The sequence below is a fragment of the Eumetopias jubatus genome, unplaced genomic scaffold, assembly GCF_037043125.1.
Source record: "Eumetopias jubatus isolate StellerSeaLion01/CBP00866 unplaced genomic scaffold, mEumJub1_p1.0 scaffold_6, whole genome shotgun sequence".
NCBI classification, from domain to species: domain Eukaryota; kingdom Metazoa; phylum Chordata; class Mammalia; order Carnivora; family Otariidae; genus Eumetopias; species Eumetopias jubatus.
The window spans coordinates 99,042,132-99,048,949 of record NW_028274812.1 but is presented as its reverse complement, the minus strand read 5'-3'; the positions used below and the strand labels follow the sequence as shown (position 1 = coordinate 99,048,949).

Below are 6,818 nucleotides of genomic sequence, written 5' to 3'. Positions count from 1 at the left end.
AATGAAAGAGGGAGAGAGAGAGAGGCTTCGAGCCAATTCAATGGCAATGTTTAATAACTTGAGAATCCCATGATCCTATTATTTCCAAATAAGGGGAGGAGAGAATATATTCATGAAGAAACATTAATATACTCTTGAAAATAAAGATTCCTTACAGTCTTTTATCAGTGAATGAGCCCACTACCACCCCCAACCTCCCCACAACATCCCCATTCATCTTCCACCTCCCCCTACCCCATGGCATCGAACTGCAGCAGCAGGAGCTGGGGCAAGAGCACATTTAACATCCCTTAAAACAAAGTTATGAAAGTAGGTCACCCAAAAATGAATATTTAAAAACAAATAAATGTGGTGCACCGATCAATTGATGAACGGCTTTCAGGAAATTGATTTTTGGAAAGTTGACATAAAGCCATTAGGAAAACCTAGGTTCTGATTCTCTATAAGCAACTTCCCATAACACGTTGGAACAATGCCATGTTCCCGGTGTCAGTTCTGTATCTACAAAATTGGGGAAAGCTGGAAATGGAAAAAAAAAATCAATTTTATAAGCCAATGAATATTCAGTAGACCCAAAAGCCAAAGAATTAAATGGTATTTCCAATCTAGCATGTTCCTTCATACAAGGACAGCAATATTCCTTCAACAGTACTAGACACCTACTATGCACTAGGTACCGTGGTAGGAATGCACAGAGATTTCAACTTTTGACATAAAATCTACTCCTAGGACCAAAACTTTCAAAGACCATATATCTTATAAGCAACCAAAGTATAGCATCACTGAGGAAATACTACATAAAATTAAATATGTCTATAATTATTAATGATATAAATATGTTTATAATTATTCATGCATATTTAGTAGGCAAAAAATTGCCAGAAACATTAAGACAAATAGCACATGATTTGCTTTGTTTTTTTTTCTCCTTCTATTGAAGTAAACCCGGCCCCCACACACACTGCAAAGAAAAAGCTTTAAAAGGTCTTCAAGTAAATGTTTTGCCTTTAAGTCTGCATCCTATTCCAAATATAACAGTCTTCCTTTTATATCCTCTCCATAGACAAAGATCTTTATAATATTTTATGCAATTATAAATATAGTTTCTTAACATTCCATAGAAGCAACAATATTTCAGAACGCTAGGCTGGAAGCATCCACATAGGAATGGAGTTTCTGTTGCTTCTCTCCTGAAGGTCAGGGGAACTTTCTCTCAGTGACTATCCCCACCCACAATTGTCCTGGCATGTTCTGTCTGCCAGGTATTTCTCAGAGTTCCCAGAAGAGTTTGGTCGTGTTGTTTCTAAATTTTCTCTTAGGTATTACATCATTTGTAGAACCAAATCTTTAACTAGGCAACTACCATGTAATGGAAGTAAAGGAGGGCAGTGGGAGCAATGAGGGTCCCAGTCCCACCAGCCAAGCACCACCTTCCTTCCCATCTCTCTCTCTCTGGTCTCATCACATGTGGAACCACCAGCACATCACAAATACAAGCTTGAAAACCAATGATCCTGGGGCACCTGGGTGGCTCAGTCGTTAAGCATCTGCCTTCGGCTCAGGTCATGGTCCCAGGGTCCTGGGATCGAGCCCCACATCGGACTCCCTGCTCAGCAGGAAGCCTGCTTCTCCCTCTCCCACTCCCCCTGCTTGTGTTCCCTCTCTCACTGTGTCTCTCTCTGTCAAATAAATAAATAAAATCTTTAAAAAAGAAAGAAAAGAAAAGAAAACCAATGATCCTGTCTGCTTCCAAGATTTTATAGAAAAGAAAATGAGACCTGGCAAAGGGGAATATGACCAAGGTCAGATGCCTGCTGAGGTAAGTCTTCTTTGGACCATGGAATTATTATTGACAAGGTAGCAGTGGAGCTAAAATTCACACCCAGATCTTCTATTTCCAGTTTCTTCTCCCTCGCTGGGCATCTTAGCTTACGTGTCTATTGTAAAGCAGTGGTTAAGAGCACAAGGGCAGAAATCGGGTTTCTTGGATTACCATTGTGGCTCTGTCACTTATCAGCAGTGTGATTTGGATGAATTAGTCAACCAGTAGATGCCACAAGGTGATAAAATGAATAATGATATCCACCTCATAGAAGTCTCATAAATATTAAGTAAGATGAACCATGTAAAGCACTTAAAACAGGTCTTGGTGTCTAATACACTTTCATTAAATATTGGTTATTATAACCTGAAGAAAAATGACTGAAGGTGTTAATTTATGATAAGTGCTAGCTTTGTCAAGAAACACTTAAATTTGATCATATGCTACAGGCAAAGACAATGAAAATACTCTATCCGCTTTGCCAAACATAGAGAAAATTACTGTGGATACTGAAGGTTTCTGCTATTGCTCAAATTTGCCACCAGATGACAGCAGTTGATAATAGGAAAGATAGTTCAGACAACGAGTTGATTAATGCTTCCTCCATTTGCAGCATCAGTAAGAACATCCCTTCACGCTTCATTATACACATAACGTTTGTAAAGCTTTGTCAATGAGCTGTCAAATTTCCTTTCTTCTCTAGAACTTCTATTCTAAGATGTATGCTGACAACAAAAGTTTAAACAGAATACAATCTAATTATATTGGTATAGTTACTACTCAGCATTTTGAGGGAATAATGCTCATAAATATTTAGAAACTATAGAATTTACATTGAACCGGATTTTCACAGTGAATAAGCTATGTCCAAGCCAATACAAGCAGTTGTTCACAAAATTAGATTCCAAGCATAAGGGGGAAAAAAAGCACAGATTCCAGCCCCGTTTGACTTTTAATTGAAGCATTGAAGGGTTCTGTAGAACAGAGGGTTGTAGGAGTCTGATTAAACCTGAAGAACTGAGTGAATCCAGATCTTGCTCCGTCTTCCCAGCCTAAATCGTGCTGCCTGTGGCTACCTGCAGTCCTCAAGAGAGTAAGAGAGAAGGAGCCTGGGGCGTTGCTTCCGAGAGCTGGCATACAAATGAGCCTCCTCCATCCTTGGGCCAGACAGGAGGAATTTTAGCCTACCAGGTCCAAGGTTCCACCAGAGGACCCCACTCATGGAGAACACCAGCCCATCCATTGAGAGTATGAGCTCAGAGTCAGACAAGTTGGGTTCAAATTCTGGCTTTTGCCATTTGCTCTCTGGTTGTCTTCATAAAATCGATTTCACCTACCTAAGCCTTCATTTCCTGATTTGTGAAATGGAAATGATGGCACCTTTACTCAAAAACATATAACAGGATTATGTGAACTTTAATTAGTGAGCAGTCGATAAACGTTAGCTACTACTCATATTATTTTTATCCTCACCCAAATATTATACGCCAGGCTCTGAGGATACCGTGTAGAACAAAATAAAGATATACCTTCACAGGTCAGATACAGACAGGCAAATAAATACATACTGACTGTTATAAAAGGGAGAGAATAGGGTTCTATGGGTGGAGGTGCCCTCAGTGGAGGGCAGTTAAAGCCAATCTGAGAAGCAAGAGGAGGCTTCCCTTGGAGAAGGAAAATCTCCACTGGGAACTGAAAGATGAAAATCTTTATCCAGGTGGAGTGTCTGCAACAGAAGGAACAGCACTTGCTAAGCCCTGGATTTCAGAGATTTCATTTAGCTTATGGCTAATAATAATGATAGCTAACACTTCCCGAGAGCTTAGTATGTGCCAAGCACACTCATAAGTACTTTACCTGTATAAATGCATTTGCTCTTCATAATAACCCCCGTGAAGGACTATCGCAATCCCCATTTTACAGATGAAAAGATTGAGGCAGAAGACCAATTAGGTCACATGCCCAAGGGCATATATCCAGTAAGTGGCACAGCCAGGATGTGGCTCCAGAAACCTGACTTTCAAGGAACTACTAGGTTCTATTTTTGGGGAAGAACAAGCTAAAATGGAGTATTCTCTACTGTAAGTTTGGAGAGACCCCAAAAAGACCAACACAAACTAAAATACAGATCTCCAACCCCATCCAAGAGCACTCAAGAATCAATGTTATCTCTCTGAAGTCCTCAGATCTGAGAATGAAGCAGAGATTGCCCAGAACCCCTGGGACATCTACAGATCAGACCAGCCCCAGAGGAAACGGCAAGAGCCATCTGTTACCACGAGGGCCTCTCACAAGTAGCTCTCGAAAGCTATGCTCTCTAGCACAGTAGCCACTAGAGCTATGTGTGGCTACTGAGTACTCGAAACGTGGCTAATGGGACCCAGAGGCTGAATTTTACGTTCTCCTTAATTTTAATTAAAATTAAAATTTTGAACTTGAAGCAATGTAAAAGATTTCCCTGTTAAACACCAATTTATTGTTCTGGTAGAACTGCATTTCCCTTTCACTGCTGCATCGCCTAAGACCTTGTACAGTAGTATGTGTGTTGGCAAATACTGTCTTTTCTAATTCCTTGTTAATTAATTTTTATATTATTGCAGGTTGAAATGATAATGTTTTAGATGTACTGGATTTAATAAGATATATTTAAAATTCATGTTACCTGTTTCTTTTTACTTTTAACAACATTTTTAAATTACACATGTGGCTCACATGTTCTCTCTATTGAACAGGGCTGGTCTAAAGGACCCCTGGACATTCTATTCAGAGTCACCAGTCATCATCAGGGAAGGGTCTGAGATGGAGGATCTGACCCCTCACACTCCAGGTGCTACACCCTTGTGCTTTGAATGTGTGAGTTGCTTGAGCTTGAATTAGAACAAGTCACAAAAATCAGCTTAAAATTTCTTAGCACAACTGGTTAAACCCATGTGTTGCAGTAAAAAGAACACTGACTAGGGAGTCAGACAGCAGGAAGCTCATAAACTAGCCTTAGGCTTCACCAAATTCTTTTTTTAAAAAAAAGATTTTATTTATTCATTTGACAGAGAGAATGCATAAGCAGGGGCGGAGGGGCAGGGCCAGAGGCAGAGGGAGAAGCAGACTCCCCCATGAGCCCAGAGCCCAATGTGGGGCTTGATCCCAGGGCCCTGAGATCATGACCTGAGCTGAAGTCAGGCACTTAACCGACTGAGCCACCCAGGTGCCCCCACCAAATTTTTTTTTTTAATACACACTATGATGTATTTTATTTAAGAATAAGTCATTTTTAACAGATCCATGTAATCCTTTGAATAAGTGAGAATTTCCAAACATTTCACATCCGAGGTTAGGAATACCACTGAGAGTAGGAAAATGACAAAGGGAAAATCTCTTGCATATCAGAGATATCACAAAGCTTACTTAGTAGAGTAAGTTACATAAGTTATACAGAGAGGGCAAAATAAAAAAAAAAAAAAAATAGAAATTCCCAGAAAAAATAGAAGAGGCATGTTCCACTTTAAGAATCTGATCAAAAAATGTCAACACTTGGCTCAGGCTGTGAGCTCTGCAATCCTGTGCAATTTTTCATCCCCAGAATGGTTGGCCCTTTTAGACCTGCCCTCCCAGAGAATCTCACCAGAGCCTCCTTTGTGTCTTTGTTCCCTAGGCCGTATATGAAGGGGTTCAGCATGGCCATGGCCACAGCGTACATCACTGAGGCTACTGCACTTGAGTGGGAGCTCTGGGGAGCAGCAGAGCTAAGGTACACCCCTAGACTCATACAATAAAATAAGGAGACAACCGAGAGATCAGACGCACAGGTGGAAAATGCTTTATACTTGCCCTGAGCTGATGATATTCCACGTATGGTGAAAACTATCTTAGAGTAAGAGTAAAGGATCCCATCAAAGGGACCAACAACCAGCAACATAATTGCAAAATATATCACCATGTTATTGAGAAAACTGTCAGACCATGTAAGTTGTATCATCTGATTGAATTCACAGAAAAAGTGGGTGATTTCCAAGACTGTACAGAAGGACAACTGCAACATCATTGATGTCTGTAACAAGGAATGCAAGACACTCAGGACCCAGGACACCAGAACCAGCAGTCCCCAGAGCCGGGGGTCCAAGATGACCGTGTAGTTCAAGGGGTAACAGATGGCCACAAAATGGTCATAAGCCATCACAGTCAGGAGGAAGTTGTCTAATCCTGCAAAGAGTATGAAAAATACATCTGGCTGAGGCAGCCTTCATAAGTGATCGCTTTGCTCTGAGTCCGGATGTTCCACAGCACCTTGGGCATGGTGGTAGAGGGGAAACAAAGGTCTACAAAGGACAGGTTGGAGAGGAAGAAACACATGGGCACGTGGAGGTGGGAATCAGAGCTGATGGCCAGGATGATGAGCAGGTTTCCAAACACAGTGATCAGGTACATGGAGAGGAAAAGCCCAAATATGAGGGGCTGCACTTCTGGTTCCTCTGAAAAGTTCTGTATAATTTCCTGGGTCCACATGGTGGAGGTGACTTTCCCATAAGGAATGTAGAAATACCCAGAAGTACCCAGAAATTCCTATTCATAGCTTCCCACCACCAAATTCTTTAAACTCCTCATACCTGCTTCCTCATTCCAGGTGGGCTAGATGCTTACTAAGATCGGTTGACATTGTAATCTTTCATGATTAAACCAAGTTATCAGAATCCATCCTGCTCCAGGTCAGAGAAAAACCAGTCCCCAGTCACAAACTCAGCCAGATAACATTTTGGAGATGCGCTTGGCAGTGGAGGAGGGGAGCATGGACAGAAAGCGGGAAGACCAGCACAAGATCTTCACTCACGGGGGGGACAAGTTATGCACACCCATCCACTTGGGTGCTCACACAGCTCTCCCCCAAAACATTATCTGACCATGCACAGATCTTAACCTACCCCCCAGCCAAAGACCCACTGAAAACATGACACTTGAGACCGTTCATTCATTCACCCAGCAAATATTTTGTGTCTATATACCG

At 41.4% G+C, this 6,818-nt stretch overlaps 1 pseudogene; it reads right to left on the bottom strand.

Annotated features, from left to right (window-relative positions):
* Window positions 1–230: 230 nt before the first annotated feature.
* On the bottom strand, window positions 231–6,322 carry LOC114204618 (olfactory receptor-like protein OLF4; annotated as a pseudogene).
* Window positions 6,323–6,818: the final 496 nt, after the last annotated feature.